Genomic DNA, 17,479 nt, shown 5'->3' on the forward strand with positions numbered 1-17,479 from the left:
TGGCGCAGGGCTGTAGAGGCCATACTTCTCTCTGTTTTTGAGCTAAAAAAAAAAAAAAAAAGGTTTGAAGGAATGAGACGGCGGTCTTCTTTTTAAATAACAGAAGAGGGCGTGGTCTGGAAGTGGGTTGATCTTAAAGGGTGCGGGTAGGTGTGGCAGCTATTTTCAAAAACCGTAGAGTCGGCCACTGCGTCTCTAGCAGCTGTAACTTTGGAAAAGAACGGTAATTCCCATCTGTTGGGCTTGAAATTCTCCATGAAAATGGCATCTTCCAGCCCTTCTGCTCAATCAACCATCAGAGTGACAGAACTTGGTACATATTTGGTACTTGGTACCAGGGATACTGAGCAATCTTTAGTCTCTGAAGATCCAGCCACGAACCCTACATTTGAAGATTGGAGTGAAGTGTCAGAGTGGAGCACACCCCCCTCACCACCACAGCTGTGGACGATGGACATTGACAACGAGGAAGATTTTTTGTATTTCGGCGACTCTCCCGACATTGATGAGGTAGACTGGACATGGCCACCCTTCCAAGGCCCTGAGAGATTACCGGAACAGCTATGGGATAATGATGAGGACTTACCCTATGTACCCACATAATCGGTGATGAATTGTGAAGTTACAATTCTTTTCTGAAAAAGCATTTTTATTTTTGTATATAAATAAATGTTGATGTTGTGCTATGGGATTGTATGTTTCAATTTTACTTATAATGTGCCAAATCACTACAACAGGCGGCTCAAGGCGATGCCCATCCAGAGTAAGGATCTTGTTAGCCACAGTGTTTCTAAGATTTTTTACGCCCCGTTACAATAACCTCAGTTCTATCTGAACTTAGAAGCAGAAAATTAAAGCTCATTATGTGTCTAAGACATCCCGGCAGTTTAACCAATAAAAGCGGGTATCTTATGCATAGCAGTGAAAATGTATGCTATGCTATGTCTTCTAAAGCACGTATAATGTAAACAAATCTGGTCTTTGCACAGAAGCCTGTGGAGCTTCATAATTAACCTCAGTGTGTGAAGAGGACTCTCCATTTAATAATAGCTGTAATAAAATGTTATGGCCGACGGTGTTAAACGCTGCACTTGGGTCTAGCAGGGTCTTGGGTCTTCATTCATATTTCAACTTTTCAATATGAATGAAGGCTGAAAACTGATTAGATTAATGTCTGATGATCTTTTCTGTGCTTCTTCAAGTTTGTAACACCAAACATATTAAAGGATGATATAAGGTTCACAGGAAGAGTTTAATTAGACACACATTTACTATTTTTCTTTATACTCTTTCTTTCTTGACATGTTTAATATGCTTACTATCAGAGGAGAAAATGACCCTTGTGTAGTTTAAAAACTTTTTATTTAATCAAACTGTAATGTTGTTGAACTCTGACGGACGTGTCTTTTAATCTTGTCAACAAATCCTTAATCACCTAAATCTGTCATTTACCATCTAGTAAAATGTTCCCTCTGCTTCTGTTGCACATCTCCCCCCGGACACTCTCTGCTTCACCTGTCCTGTGCAGGTGGTCCAACCCCTGCCTGCCTCCTTAAACTGGGGTGTTTAAATCTCTTTACCTCTGTTGTGAACTTCACACAAAGTTTGTGGTAACAAAATCAAACTGACGAGGATCTCGTTTGAAAAACACACACAGTCACGAGACAAAATAAAAACAGACTGCTCAAAGCAAAGGCAGAGCCCTCACAGCTGGTAGTACAAACACAGTGACAACATGCGAATCAGATACCCTCAGTGCCAGAAGCATAAATATGAAAAAGGTGGGATCACCAAGAATATCCTAAAAATGGCGTTGAGGTGGGTGTTACAGTGAAAAAAACAAAAAGCAGCCAAATTTTCATCTGAAAATGTTGAATTTTAGTAAAAACAATGCTCTGTAGTTTGATACTGTCGTTACAGACAAAGCAGATGTTTAAAGCCTTTGAACGCTCATTTAAAACGCGCTCATTCTCCTTATCAGCTGGAAACATTAAAGCCGTAAAATGACTTTTTCAAACGGATAAAAACTATTGAACAGCAGCAATGATGAGCCTGTACCAGAATTTGAATGTACATGTGTTGAAGGTGCGGGTCTTGTTGAATTATTAAACATACTTTCTTTAATTTTTCGAGCCACAAAAACAACAACTTTTAATTTTCTTCTGCTTGAGTCTCGGCCTCGGGTAGCTCTACTTATCATTGCTCAATCAGTTGTCTGTTTGTGCTACTTTTTCAAGGAGCAGCGGATTATTGGTAAGGGTGACTTTATGTGTTTAGCTACTTAAGTGGAAGTACTGTGGATAGTTTTACCTTACATACATAGATCTACCAGTACAGCTTCTGAGGTAACTGTTTACAAAATGTTATAATCTATCCACAAGTTCTTTGCAATTTTACATTGATAAACATTATCCTTAACACATTTGGCCCACATAAAGTGCTATGGCCATCACACTGTCATTTAGAATTGTTTAAATAACTCGTGTCTTAAGTCCTTCCATCAAACAGAAAATAAAAAAATAAATAAAATAAAAAAAATAAAAAAGTCGCATGGTTCACTTTATATTTCTAACATTTTGTGATATAAAGTCGTTCATAACAAACTGAAAGGCTGGGAGTTTAAAATGCAAACCGATGGAAGCAGCAGTAGAAGACTATAATGTCACAGAGCACACGGTGTCTATTATTGTGTAGACAATTATAAATAAGAGCTTAATAAAGATGCTTAATTTCTTAAGAAATAAACAGGTGGAGGGATCTTTATCAAAAGTGGATGTTGCATCTGTGGCTAAACCCCTGTACCCAAAAACTTTAAAAATCTACTGTGTGTGAGGCTGTGTAAGTAAAGCTTGCCCTTCACACCCGCGTGTAACAAACCATTTGTTGGGGGTTGTGGATTTGACACCTCAGCATTGTGAAAGTGGGGAAACATGTTTCTGGCTGTGCATAAGATTTCTGCTTACAACTTAGAATCTCAGTTCTAAATGAAATTCAGATGTTTTTTAAGTATGGCTAATGTATTAATTGACTTCTAAGGCACGCACACACACACGCACACGAACAACAACACCAACACAGAGAAGAAGAAGAGGGGGTCGGCAGACTATGAATAAATCTACATACTCTGATATATGGTATGTGTTTTATAAAAACCTACTCTACACCAGCTGAGGAAGTAATTACGTAAACACAATGTTTTGCCAAGTTTCCCCTCTGGGAAAAAGTCTGTCTTCATTTATTCAGTTATTGTACTAATGTATGCACATTTCTATGCTATTAAAGGTACTGAAAAGCTTTACTTACACAATACTTTGGGTACTGAGTTGACTTACAACAAAGATTATGCTGAAATGCTGAAAAAAAAATTTATATATATATATATATATATATATATATATATATATAATAAACTATATAAATAAAAAGTACTTTTAATAAATTAAATTATTTTTTCACATGAAAACAATATTTATATTAATAAATTCTCGTTTAACAGAAATCTCTGATAATGTTTGTGGTGTCAGCTTTTTCCTTTTCAAACTGTGCGAGAGAAGAAGTATCTCATGACATTCACGCCTAATGTGTTCAGCATATTCTGCACAGTCTGCATCGTCACTGGTACCTGTTTAAGGCTGACGGGGGGTTGAACAGCAGGCTCTGGACACGGACCCCAGTGAGGAACCTGAGCCCTGATGATGGGGAGGGTGAGTGCAAACACCAGAGCCAAAGGTAGCTTCATGGTAAAGATGTGGCTTTATTACCTAAAGAGAGTATGAAAGAAAAGCAGGTAAGGTAACACAAACCAAAAGAAACATGGCCAACGCAAACAAGATTACTGCTACATCAACTCAGGCAACATTTTTCTTGGCAGAAATAATCTAATATTAACTAATTTATAGTTTAATCCTTCGCATGTATCTCCACAGATTTCTCTTACCTCTGTGTTCCAGTGGTTCAGATATGTGCTCTGTCTTTAGAGATAGAGAGACAAGGCCGTGTGACCGATGGTGACATGGAACTGAATCTGAGCCCCAAAGAGAGAATAAGAGTTATGCTTTTGCACCATATTGTGTTTTCACCATTCTTTCATAGCAAGAAGAATGATTTTCAGTCAAATGATCCCTACAATCAGTATATTTAATTTCAAAATCAGCCACCCTGGAAATCAACCTACCATCTGGATAATTGTCAGATACTTCTTCCACCACAGGTACTTTTGGATCTTAGGTCCACAGGAGGCAAGACTGTAATACAGGTACATCAGGACATGGATCATCGCATTCATATGTGCACCAAAGAATGCTGCAGTAGAAGAAACAATAAGTTTTTAATTTTGTTCTGCTTACTATAGTTAAAAAAAATCTTAAACTGAGTTGCTCTGAACTCCTGCTGTCTGTATCCAATAAAAAGACAATAGTTGAGGGGGTGGGAGATACAAACAAGTGTAGGTCCAGGGGCCCATGAATCCAGATTAAACTATCCAAGCTACATATGACGATACTATGCTTGTGGGTTTCAGTGAAATTTGTCATCTAGCTTCCTCATCAGTGTTCAGACTCAGTTTACTCTCAGTCACAATCATCTACTTGCAAATATACATATAGCTGCACCTGTGTTTACTAATTAGCAAGTGATAGCGTGTTATCATGCTAAATACATACTGTGAACATGATAAACATTGTACCCAATAGTAAACTTCAGCGATTAAATGCTATTACTCTCAACATGTTGCCTTGTTGGCATTAGCACTTAGCTCAAAGTGCTCCTCTGCCTGTGGTATACCTTTACAGAGTTGCTAGCATGGCTGTTAATATGCAGATGCATATTATAAAAAAAAAAAAAAAAGCTCAACAAACAACAATAATGAATACATTAACCAGTAGTGAATAAAAGGTTTATAGACAAGTAGCTCCACATGTTTGGTTTAGCTTCCTGAAGCATCCACCAAGGCATTTGTGTCTCTTCCCAGCCCTCACCCAGTATAAACCACAAAACTACAGAGCCGGTGAAGGCTTTATCAACAGCAATGCTGATAAATTCATATATATATCATATAGCTGATGTCTGCTGTGTTGTAAGCTACTCACACTGTCCTCCTGCCACCCACTTGATGCCAATCCACCAGAGCGTGAACATGGAGCAATGATGGTAGACGTGCAGGAAGGTGACCTGGTTAAATTTTTTCCTCAGGATGAAAAACACAGTGTCCAGATACTCAATGCCTTTGGAGATGAAATACCTCCACAGAGCTCCTGCCACCTGACTCCCGCAGAAATAAAGAAGGGGAAGAAAAAGACTGTTAACATATGAACATATATGATCAAGAGCTACATGTGTGTGAACTCTGATTTTGGAAATCCTAACCTCGACCCGAGACTGACTCACTTGTGGTTTCTGTTTCAAACTACGTCATAGAGCAACAGGAAGGAAGGTGAAACTGAACACCATTCAACTCCGGCTTGTACTTTTTTCTGATAACAGGCCCGTGCTCTAAATGTATGGATGCCTCTCATGTTTCTAAAAGCTCTCTGAGTGACGTGTCCCTGGCAGGCTGACTGTAATTTTCTGAACCATGGGTACAGTGGAGAATTATTAACAGGTAGGGATCTGGTTCCAAGGAAACTAATTATTGTAGACACAAAAGTCTTAAGATAGTTACATAAACAGCTGAAGTCCCACTACTATATTCAGAGTTTATCTGTGTGTGTGTGTGTGTGTGTGTGTGTGTGTGTGTGTGTGTGTGTGTGTGTGTGTGTGTGTGTGTGTGTGTGTGTGTGTGTGTGTGTGCAGTTGGGAGAGTTGGGGTATCCAATTTCCTTTTTTTTGAATGCCTTCTTGTGAACGCTGTCTGTTTTCCACATTCTGCAACGGTAAAATACGACTTAGAGGCGGATATTTGTTTTACCTTATGGGCAACAGTTGTCTGGCTTTGTTCTTGCTGTTGACAAAACTCGCCTCATGATTGACTCTGAGAAAAAAACTCTTTCCCACAGAGGGGAATAAACTTATTCGAATATGAGCTTTTTTCCACTAAGACTTGTTTTATGGGGAGATGTACGAAATTATTTACCGGGTTACAAGCAATGATAATATCGGATGTTGACTCCTCAGCGTCATCATTTTCTATCTATTGAGAAATCCCATTGTAAAAGTAATGAAGAAAAAAACTATTCTGCCGTCTCACTCCTCCTTGACCCGCGGTGGGTGTGTGTGTGTGTGTGTGTGTGTGTGTGTGTGTGTGTGTGTGTGTGTGTGTGTGCGTGTGTGTGTGCCTTCTTGCGAACGCCGTCTGTTTTCCACATTCTGCAACGGTAAAATACGACTTTGAGACGGATATTTGTTTTACCAAATGGACAATTGCTGTTGACAAAACTCGCCTCATGGTTGACTCTTTCCCACAGAGGGGGGTGCTTTAATAAACTTATTCGAATATGAGCTTTTTTCCCCGCTAAGACTTGTTTTATGGGGAGATGTACAAAATTATTTACCGGGTTACAAGCAATGATAATATCGGATGTTGACTCCTCAGCGTCATCATTTTCTATCTATTGAGAAAACTTATTGTTAAAGTATTGAAGAAAAAAAACTCCTCCTTGGCCCGCGGTGTGTGTGTGTGTGTGTGTGTGTGTGTGTGTGTGTGTGTGTGTGTGTGTGTGTGTGTGTGTGTGTGTGTGTGTGTGTGTGTGAGTGAAACAAGATCGCCTGTCGCTGGTTTGTTTTTCAGTCTCTCAAAAGGAAAAGTAGTATTCACTAAGGGATAGTTATTCGTTTTTTACACATAGGCAGCCTGTAGGTTACAAGCGGATAGAAAGTTCTTCTTTTCATCACAAGCTATGGTGTATCTTAAAGGTTTTTTTACAGCGTCTGTATTATAGGAAAATAAAATACTATTGAAATCTCTACAGGAAGTCACTCTTTATTTCCATTACAAACGCCGGTGCAGCTTAAGAAAGTAAAATTACATCCGCTCTGTCTCTCTATACATCACAGAATCATCTGCTGCATCACCGCTGTGCTTAGGGAACATGACGCAACAGGTCTGAAAATGACTAGACACTTCCGGAGTATTTCCGGTAGGGTCATAAGGTCCGGATCGAGGCCTTCCATAGTAAATATGCTGTATTTGAATATGTCATATTCAAAGCCTTCTTCTTTGGGAGAGCAGATCTCATCGGACACAGGAACGCTGCGGGGCTGCAGAAGGAAATCCATCTTGCGTCTGGGCCTTAGAAATTGTGACGGACTCCACCTCTCTGCTTTTTTATTCCCCTCCAACAGATGGCGCGCTTCCGGAGGTTTCCCCCTCCCTCTAAAAACTTTTTTTCCCAACAACAGATGACGCGCTTCCGGAGGTTTCCCCCCTCCCTCTAAAAACTTTTTTTTCCCAACAACAGATGACGCGCTTCCGGGGTTCACCCCCCCCCCCCTTCTCAGGATGCAATTCGACACGGTTAGCAACAGATGGCGCGCTTCCGGGGTTCACCCCCCCTTCTCAGGATGCGATTCGTCACGCGGGGGGTTTCCCACCCCCCTTCTCCGGATGCGATTCGTCACGCTCATTACACGCTTCCGGGGGGGAGGGGCGGGAGGTCAAAAGGTCGTGATTAGGGCCATCAATCACTTCGGATCAAATTTTGTCATAAGCTGTATGGGATTAACTCTCTAATGAAGTTCAGCTGCCACTGACACAGGGGGGTTTGTTACCCTGTCAACTGTAGAAAATAAGACCCGAGCATTATGACTGTTTTTGGTGATGATGTCAGAGAAGTAGGACCTCCTTGCACTCCTCAGTTGTAAATTATAATTGTGAAGTTTCTCTTTATAGATGTCATAATGAACCTGGAGGCTCATTATGACCTCCAGGTGGAGGCTCAATGAACCTTGCAAGCTCCTTTGACTACGATGACCTGGATGACTGAGAACCTTCACAGACAACCTGGAGGTTTGTTTTTCTCCATCTGCGCTCAGCTTTCCTACACTCTCTTTTTTCATTTTTTAACAGTGTGGAGTTTCTCCATGGAGACTTTTTCCTTCCAGAGATAACCTTCACCTTAATGTAAACAATTGTATCCATTACAGGTAGGCAAAGTTAGTTTCACACATAATATAAATATGATCTCAACTAGTATTATCCAAACATTTCCTGTTACGTGGCTCTGATTGTTTTGAGAGACGTTGCCATGTACGTGGGTCTGTCTAAACCTGATGAACTGCATTCTTTCATGGTAATAGAATCATCATCAGCTTGCAGTCAGGTGACATTCAGAGATTGACTGCCAGTACACCTCAGACACACCTGAGACTGGACGTCCAATCACTTTCTCAGCATTTAGACAATTTCTTCTACTGGTGAGTGGGAAGAAGCCGATCGGAGCAGGCACGCTCTGTTTTGCGTAACTATTTTTAAATCCCTGTAGAACCGGAACCACGTAAGCTAGCGCAATAATTTTTTTTGCATATGAACCCGGAGGAGTTGTACTTCCATATTATGCCATCAACTTGTCCTAAGTCACGGTTTCCTTCCACACATAGCTTTGCAAAAGCTGCAAAAAAAGCGCTTGCAGGAACAAAAACGTAATATTCCAAAAACATACTTTGCCGGTCCAATCAGCTGTTCATAACACTTCCCACATTGAAATAGACGGCAGCGCGAACGATCGCATGTCCACCATTACCTGTCTGAAACCGGAAGCTACGTCATTTTCACGGAAAATGTAGTTTTTTACTTGTAGGCCTTAGAACCCTATACTGGTGTTTTTATAAGTCATGTTTGACATTTTGCTTTTCTGAATAGTTTCTGGGATGCTTAGAACTCATTGCACTGCTTAAAATAATTTAATTTTATGCACATGCTGTTTTCTTTGCAAATTTGCATCATAAGATTATTTTTTCGTTTTTTCTGCAGTATATAAAAATCTGAAAAATAAAACTATGAAGAAACTCAAAATAAATTTCCTGTTGTTGTAAACTATTTTTTGCAACTTTTTTGTATTATAAGTTTTGAGGGATAAACCTCTTAAATTTCTCCAAGTAGAAATATATGTAAAAAACAAAAAACAAAAACGATTTTCAATTTTTTTGTAGTTTATTGCACTTTTTCGCAATTTATTTCATTACTATGGACTTAATGCATACATATTATTAAAATATGGGCTATAAAAATTGTATTGATGTATAGCAACTTGAAATGCTCCCTAAAATGGCACTACAGTATGTAAAAATATAAAGTAAGCTCTGGCGGCCTTGGTTCTATGGTAGGTCTTAAAGGGTTAATCCTTTAGGGTATTTCAGAGTGTGACATTGGCTGTATGACAGACCTCCAGCGACAGGTCGTGAAAAAGAGGAGTATTTAAATCAAATATGCAGAAAAATAGAAACGGTCACAGAGGAAGGCAAAGATGTTTTCCTACTGGGAGACTTTAACATTGACTGGTTAGCAAACGAGAAAGTGAAGGAGACAATTCATTCTGTCTCACAACGATGCGGTTTGACCCAGATCATAAATATTCCTACCAGGATGGAAATGGCAGGAACAAAATTCACATTGACATGTATAGATCACATCTACACAAATGTTTCTGAGCTCTGTTCCCTTCTGACCTCAACTGTAACAGGCTGTACTGATCGCAGTCTGGTCTCTGTCACTGTAGCAATAAGAGTCCCAAAAATGATGATCAATCAGAGGTCATACGGAGAGTTTGATGGAATGGAGTTCATCACTGCTGTTAAAGAAGCTAACTGGGAAGATGTCACACGTGAATCTGACCCTGAGAAGGCTTTAAGCAAGTTTACTCAAATCTTAAAGGAAATATCAGACACTCATGCTCCATTAACAAGACACACTGCCTGGACACTGACTGACTGTAAACTGCCACAAGGAAGTTGCCTCACTCAATTTGCATTCTCCCACTTGACTCTGCATAGAAATTCTGTGTATAAATATTCCGAACAGAATCCATGACACTTGATCTAGCTCACCATCAGGTGGTGATCAGTTGACAGCTCAGCACCTCTCTTAACTCGAGTGTTCGGAACATAGGGCTGCAGAGCTGCTGATACAATTACAAAATAGATCATGGACCCGCGGCCAAGGGTGTCTTGGTGCCACACCCATATGTTCAAACATGGCGTTTGTTATGGACAAACTGATTTGCAAAAAAGTCCAGTAATAGAACACCACTTGAGTTCAGGAGGCACCCTCCCTAGGCCTGGCTCCAGGGCGGGCCCTATCGTAGGCAGGGTGAACTATTGCCTAGTTCTCTTTTCCACAGCATGTCTTTATCCTGTCTTCCTCCACTCAGCCCCAACTGGTCGTGGCAGATGGTCACCCCTCTGTGAATCTGGTTCTGCTGGTGGTTTCCTCCTGTTAAAAGGGAGTTTTTCCTTCCCACTATCGTCACAGCACTTGCTCATAGGAGGTCATATGATTGTTAGGGTTTTCTCTCTATTCTTCTAGTATCTTAATCCCACAATATAAAGCATCTTGAGGCAACTGTTGTTCTGATTTGGTGCTGTATAAATAGAATTGTAGCAGGTAGATAAAGTTAGTTTCACACATAATATAAATATGATCTCAAGTAGTACTATCCAAACGTTTCCTGTTACGTGGCTCTGATTGTTTTGAGAGGCGTTGCCATGTACGTGGGTCTGTCTAAACCTGATGAACTGCATTCTTTCATGGTAACAGAATCGTCAACAGCTTGCAGTCAGGTGACATTCAGAGATTGACTGCCAATACACCTCAGACACACCTGAGACTGGACGTCCAATCGCTTTCTCAGCATTTAGACAATTCCTTCTACTGGTGAGTGGGAAGAAACAAAGTATTTGTGTTTTATTACTGACTATAAATACAAATAATTTTTCTGTTTGGTTAGAGATATTGTCATTCTTCATGTTGAAACACTCTCATCTGATCCGTTAATAGTCAACAATCCTTTAGGATATTTCAGAGTGTGATGTTGACTTTTTGCCTTTGTTTTTTTCTTTTACTGCTTTAATTTGGATCCCTCTTGCTTTCTTAGAAATCAATTTGATGTTTTTTGAGGATCTGCACAGAGCTCCAGACTGGAATATCATTTGGAGGTTCTCACCTCCACACTGTAATGTTGACTGTTCTGCCTTATGGTGAGTGAATGTGGACACGATTCATTGAGTGTCTGCATGTGGATGAGCTGACCTGTCTATCAGACTATATTAAAAACTACAGCACAACAGCTCTGTAAGAGCTGCTCAAGACTGAAGAAACTGCAAAGACGTAAGAGAAAGATTTGGGATTCAGGGTCAGGAGAAGAAAACTATCGGAGCACACTCTGATGGACACATTCAACCCCACAGCTCGATGAACCCAGAGCTTTAAACAGAGAGGTCAGAAAAAATATTCAAATCTATACTTTTACATTCAAATTCAAACATTCCCTCAAACACTTTTCTTTAAACTTAACAGAATCTCAGACAGCACACCAGTTAGTGTTAAGCTCTTCTTTAATCTCCTGCTTTGATCTAATAATGTCTGAGCACTTTGGTGTAATAACTCTGGCGTTTTTGTGCTGCAGACTAAACGTGGATCAGGAGCTGATGACACACTGAAGACATTTTCCTACAGAACAAACCAACAACTGACTTCCATGATTTCTGTCTCTCTTTAAACCATGGCCCTACCCGAGTCTCAATACCAGAACTTATGTTTGGCTCATCTGAACATATGTGGTCTTAGATATAAGATTCCTGACATTCACAACATATTAACATGTAGACAAATACACGTGTTGGCCCTCACTGAAACAAAGTTAAATAACAAAGTTAAAGACTTTCAACTAAACATACCAAATTACAGGCTGTACAGGAAGAACAGAAACAGCACCAAATATGGTGTGGCTCTCTATATTCAAAATCATATTCCAGTTAAACAACGATCTGACTTAGAGGAGGAGAATCTAGAGATGATTTGGGTTGAGCTGTACCGAAAAACCAAAAGAGTTTTAGTAGGATGCTGTTACAGACCTCCAGGGACAGGTCGTGAAAAAGAGGAGTATTTAAATCAAATATGCAGAAAAATAGAAATGGTCACAGAGGAAGACAAAGATGTTTTCCTGCTGGGAGACTTTAACATTGACTGGTTACCAAACGAGACAATGAAAATGAAGGAGACAATTCAATCTGTCTCACAACGATGCGGTTTGACCCAGATCATAAATATTCCTACCAGGATGGAAATGGCAGGAACAAAATTCACATCGAAATGTATAGATCACATCTACACAAATGTTTCTGAGCTCTGTTCCCTTCCGGCCTCAACTGTAACAGGCTGTACTGATCACAATCTGGTCTCTGTATCTGTAGCAATAAGAGTCCCAAAAATGATGACCAATCAGAGGTCATACGGAGAGTTTGATGGAATGGAGTTCATCACTGCTGTTAAAGAAGCTAACTGGGAAGATGTCACACGTGAATCTGACCCTGAGGAGGCTTTAAGCAAGTTTACTCAAATCTTTAAGGAAATATCAGACACTCATGCTCCATTAACAAGAGTGACAACCACGAATTGTTGTGAATCATGGTGGGGCAAGGGCTTTACGATTGCAATATCAAAAAGAGATGCTGCAAAACAACAGGCTATTAACTCAAAGAAAAAAGAAGACTGGGATAAGTACCGCAGATCAAGAAAGTCGATATTTTGGATAATAAGAAAAAAAACAACTAAATATTTCAACGAAAGACTCATTTATGAAGGGAAAAGACATGAAAATCTTATGAGAGAAAATTCAGAACATGTTTTGATCCACCCTGAACCTAATCATGGACAACTGCAAATAGCCACAGAAATAGATGACATTATTGTCTTTAATCAGTATTATACTGATAAAGATCAACGATGGAAATGTCATTGCCGTTTTACTCTAACATCATTGTCAGGCCATACTGAACCAACAGGGAAACATAACTATAAAAAACTCAAGTTTAAGGCAGTTAAAAAAAGTGAGGTGCGGACTTTGTTATCATCACTCCCACAGTCTCTGATTCCTGGAACAGATGAAATCGATGCCAAACTGTTACATTATGCAGCTGAGTACATCTCAGATCCCATACATCACATCCTGAACACATGCATCATAAAGGGTGTGTTTCCTTCTCAGTGGAAAGAATACAAAATCATCCCAGACAGCAGAAACTGCGATTTCAGACCCAAGAGTCTCCCTCCAAGTTTAAGCCTGATTTTGGAGAAAATTCTTCTTCAGCAGATAGAGGAGCACTTCAGACAGAACAATCAGAAAGTCCATCATCAACATGTTCCTATTGACCAAAGCTGGTTCACAGAACAACACTTCAGTGGTCGAGTTAAGACCATCACTAGGGATCAGGTGAATACCAAACTGGAATCTTACAGTTTCTCAGATTTATCTTGTGCTATGATAAGCTCTTTTCTCTTTGAGAGAAAAAATAAAGTCTTCTACCACTGCCCGGAAACTGACTGGAAACTGACTGACTGTCAAATGGCACAAGGAAACTGCCTCACTAAATTCATATCATCTATTACATAGAGTCTCAAACAGGATTTTAAAAAAGCTTCTCCTGTTGTATGTGGCAATTATTGGATAGTATATCTCTGATGTGATAACGATAAGGACTTAAAGTATGGGTTGGGAGATGAAAGACAAGCTGTGCGTGAGGAGATCAAAGAGAAGAATGATTTTTGAGAAGGCCACACAATTAATAATTTGATATTTAGGCAAATACCATTTCACATCCACCATGCACTTGAATGTGCACAGCATTGTGGGACCAGATTTTCAGCAGTTATCCTGGAGGACCTAGTCATAGTGTTTAAACTAAAAAGCTCATTTGCTATGAGCAGGAAGCTAACTAACGGTTGTCTCACCAAAAACTTCAAATTCACTACTTAAACAACATGCTTTGAGCAAGTGAGATTTTCTACATGTACATCCTCAAATTTCTCTCTGTGAAAACTGATGTCAGTTTATTTTATTAAAAGGGTTTACCTTTTTTTATTTATTAAATTCTTCCTGTGTAAATGACAAGATTGAAACGTACTTAACGAGATGCTCTTCATCCTTTATTAACTAAAGTCATTTTAGTTTTAGCAGTACAAACAATTTATTAAGAACTAGAAAGTGCATTTTCTGAAGAAACTGTAGTGTGAATGCTTGAATCTGAATGTATGCACAAAAGTGCAGAACTTTTGAAAGCTGATGTTCACACAGAAGAAGTTGGAAAAAAGCTAAACATGTTTAAAATGTAAATAATAAAAAGATGAGTAATGACAAAAGAAAATTTAGAGTCAGAAAACCTCTGAATGAATATTAAAAGTTCATATTCTTCTAATTGAAATTAACTTAAAAGATGAACAAACATTCTGGAGAAAATACAAACTTTAATATACAGCATAATGTTTTTCAGACATATACACATGTGTATATCATGTTTAATAGTATTACATACATCAATTTGTTTTGTATGTCATAGAAAATAACATAAAAATCTTAAGTCATATTTTACAGCTTCTTTCTGAAAAGGACTAGTAGAATAAATAAAAATAACTAAATTAAATAACTAAATAAAAAATAATAAGCAACATATGAAATACATGAAAATTCAACTTTTAAAACCACAATCCTGAACCTTTAAATTGTGTTGGTTTCTTAGAACATGGCTGAACAGCTGTTTCTATCGGTCTACTTAATCTGTCTACACATCTTTTTATTACTCATTCTTCTTTATGTTTTAATGTAAACAGAGTCCACACAGTGGTAAAAGAGAACTGTATAGAGATTTTTGAGTAAACTCAAATGAAAGCCTAAGGTGGTGACACAGTTTAACACATGCAAATAATCAAATAAGCACATTAGTCCTTTTTGTGAACATGGATAAATAAGTATCAATAGTTTACAGCATTGTTCAGCCATGCCACTAAATGCTTTTTTACACATTGTTTTAACCTGGGCTCAGACACAAAGTCCCAAATTGAGTTAGTCCCTGACTTTGAGTTGTGGTTATGGCTAATTATTATACACAAGCCTTTATCTATCTGAACTCTAAGGACACAAATATGAAAAAACTATACTTACCAGCTGATACCCCACACTACACATTAGGTGTGCCATGTGACCTGAAACTTTGGTACAAACTCATCATAATCATTCTGTTAACACTGTTTTTTAACACTGTTTGTGTTGCTGTTCAGCAGTTTAAAATGTTTTAGATTGGATTACATGGAATGAATTTGAGTTCTCTTGGGGGTTTTGTGTGTGTTTTGTTCTTAGCAGATTTTTTCTTCCATACTGTTGAATTCCAGTTACCACATTTCTGGTCATATGACATCCCGAGTGCCCACTTAAAAAAATCCCCACAGTTAATTCAACATTAAAACAAAATAAAAATATGTTAGATAAATAAATAAAGGTTTGCTCTGTGATGAAATATTAAATAAGCATACATTGTACAGAGCACTAACAATGAAAACAATCCTTTAGCCTGTTGATCAGAGAGAGGCAGTCATTATGTCCATTTAAAACCTGTAATCACAGAGCACAACGTTTCTGTGAAACTATAAAGTCCCATATGTTCCTCATCATGTCCAGTGACTTCAGAGTGGATCCTCCCTGTCATCCAGCCAGTGTTTGATGTGTGGCAAGCAGCACAGAAGCAGGATAGCTGAGGACTTTAAAAGAAGAGCAGAAAATAGCAACATATGTAGTTGTAAATGTAAATATCAGTGATACTTGTCTTGTCAAAGGTAATAAAATAATGAAAATGTTAACTTACACACTCATTTAGGGAGGATCTTGACACTGCACAGAGGAGGCACAGTCAGTCTGACAATGATGGTGATCTCCAGGGATGTTTTCCTGCAGCAACATTCCTGCCAACTGGCCATATAATCCAGAGTAGTTGGTTTGTAATGAACAGAAAGGTGTATATGTTAGGTAGTGTGCACTCAGAGCTGGTCCTAAGAAACAAACACATCCTGTAATAAACTGAATACCTGTAGTAGTGCTGCTGCAAATATAAAGCCCTTCTATCATGTGTGGTTTCAAAGAAGATGTTTTGGAGGCTCAGTCACAGAAACTGTGCAGTCTGTTCAGTCCTGAGTGTCTCAGCTCTGAAGGGGATGGATCACAGAGGGAAACACCTGAGTACAGACATTACAATACACTCTAACATTCCTAGGTCAAGTGAAAACACAATTTAAACACTTTACAAAGAATGAATACATGTTTTCATGGAAATAATGTCATTAACCCTTTTTGTTGTGAGTAAATCTCACCAACTGCTTGTGGGACAAGCTAGAAGGAGGACTTATCACAGAATCTCTCCTGTGCTCCAGATGTGAAGTCTCATGCTCTGATCGTACGGCGATGAAGATGGTGATGATGAAGCCTCTCTGATCTGTGGCATTACAGTTTCTGGCTGCTATGTGCTTCACACTGTTGGATCTTACATGTGAAGCTTGGAGAAGACACAGGAGGACTGTGTCTCTCTTAAAAAAAAAAAAAAGGAAACCTAATATAACACTCCCCCCCCCCAACTCCCACCGTAAACCCCCCCCCCCCCCCACTCAACTCCCCAACCTCACACCATCCAATGTCTATACAAATGTAGGGTATCAGCTGGTAACAGAAAGCAAGTGTTACATATGTACTACATATGTAACACTGCTGAAACATTTCTGGCCAGAAATGTGCAGTTATGAACCCAGACCCACCCTGATGATTGCACTGGCCGAAACATGATAAAAGCTCATAAAAATGTATGTTTCATAGAAAAATTTGTCCAAGAATATAATCGTATACTTTTGAAAAAGTTTAAAGTTTATAACAAACCAAAATAATAATATTTTTGTAAATAGTTCAAAATAGAGGCACACATAAAGTGGCTTAACTGTCATTATTGCTGTAATTAGGTATTTTAAACCTTTAGTCTGTGTTGTTCTCCCAGAAACAACGAAGAAGCTGTTGAACATTTATTTGTTGTGTGGGCAATCCTCTGGTCCACCCTCCCTCCCTCCCAGCCACAGTGAGACTGGGGCAGCCTGGCAGGATTTTGAAGCCTGGCTGAAGAGAGGATATGCCTACACTGTTCGTTTTAAACTGCTATATTTGATTTTTCTGACATTCATAGATTACTGTAGGTGATTTTTAGATTTTCTGTAATAAATAAAATTGTCATCTTTTACTGATATCATTACTTAATTCATTTAATTGTATTTTATGTAAACAATTCAAACATTATACTGCAATGCAGGGCGTCAACTTTTAAATATCGCTCTACTTTCTTAAGTCGTTAAAAATATAGAAATTACTTAGTGTATTCAAAGATCTAGATCATGAATCATCACAGGACAATACACAGTATACAGGGTCATGGTAACTATGGTAGGTCTTCATGACTCCAGAATGGAGACATTGCTCTGGCTGAGAAATGAAAATTAGGTCAAGCAGTGTGTTCTTCTCTGTGGTAG

At 38.9% G+C, this 17,479-nt stretch overlaps 2 long non-coding RNA genes across 2 annotated transcripts; one reads left to right on the plus strand and one right to left on the minus strand.

The window, feature by feature from the left end:
- Positions 1–3,956: 3,956 nt before the first annotated feature.
- LOC146673364 (uncharacterized) lies at positions 3,957–5,218 on the minus strand. Its single transcript, XR_014910600.1, has 3 exons — positions 5,088–5,218; positions 4,175–4,244; positions 3,957–4,024 (listed from the first exon to the last, which is right to left on the minus strand). It is a non-coding gene; the product is annotated as an uncharacterized LOC146673364 (long non-coding RNA).
- Positions 5,219–8,240: 3,022 nt separating this feature from the next.
- Positions 8,241–15,543, plus strand: LOC146673365 (uncharacterized). Its single transcript, XR_014910601.1, has 4 exons — positions 8,241–8,349; positions 10,688–10,804; positions 11,025–11,367; positions 11,556–15,543. It is a non-coding gene; the product is annotated as an uncharacterized LOC146673365 (long non-coding RNA).
- Positions 15,544–17,479: the final 1,936 nt, after the last annotated feature.

This window comes from Rhamphochromis longiceps, linkage group LG3, assembly GCF_057381845.1.
Source record: "Rhamphochromis longiceps isolate RC_006_pf linkage group LG3, R_longiceps_female_GT1.1, whole genome shotgun sequence".
Lineage (NCBI taxonomy): Eukaryota > Metazoa > Chordata > Actinopteri > Cichliformes > Cichlidae > Rhamphochromis > Rhamphochromis longiceps.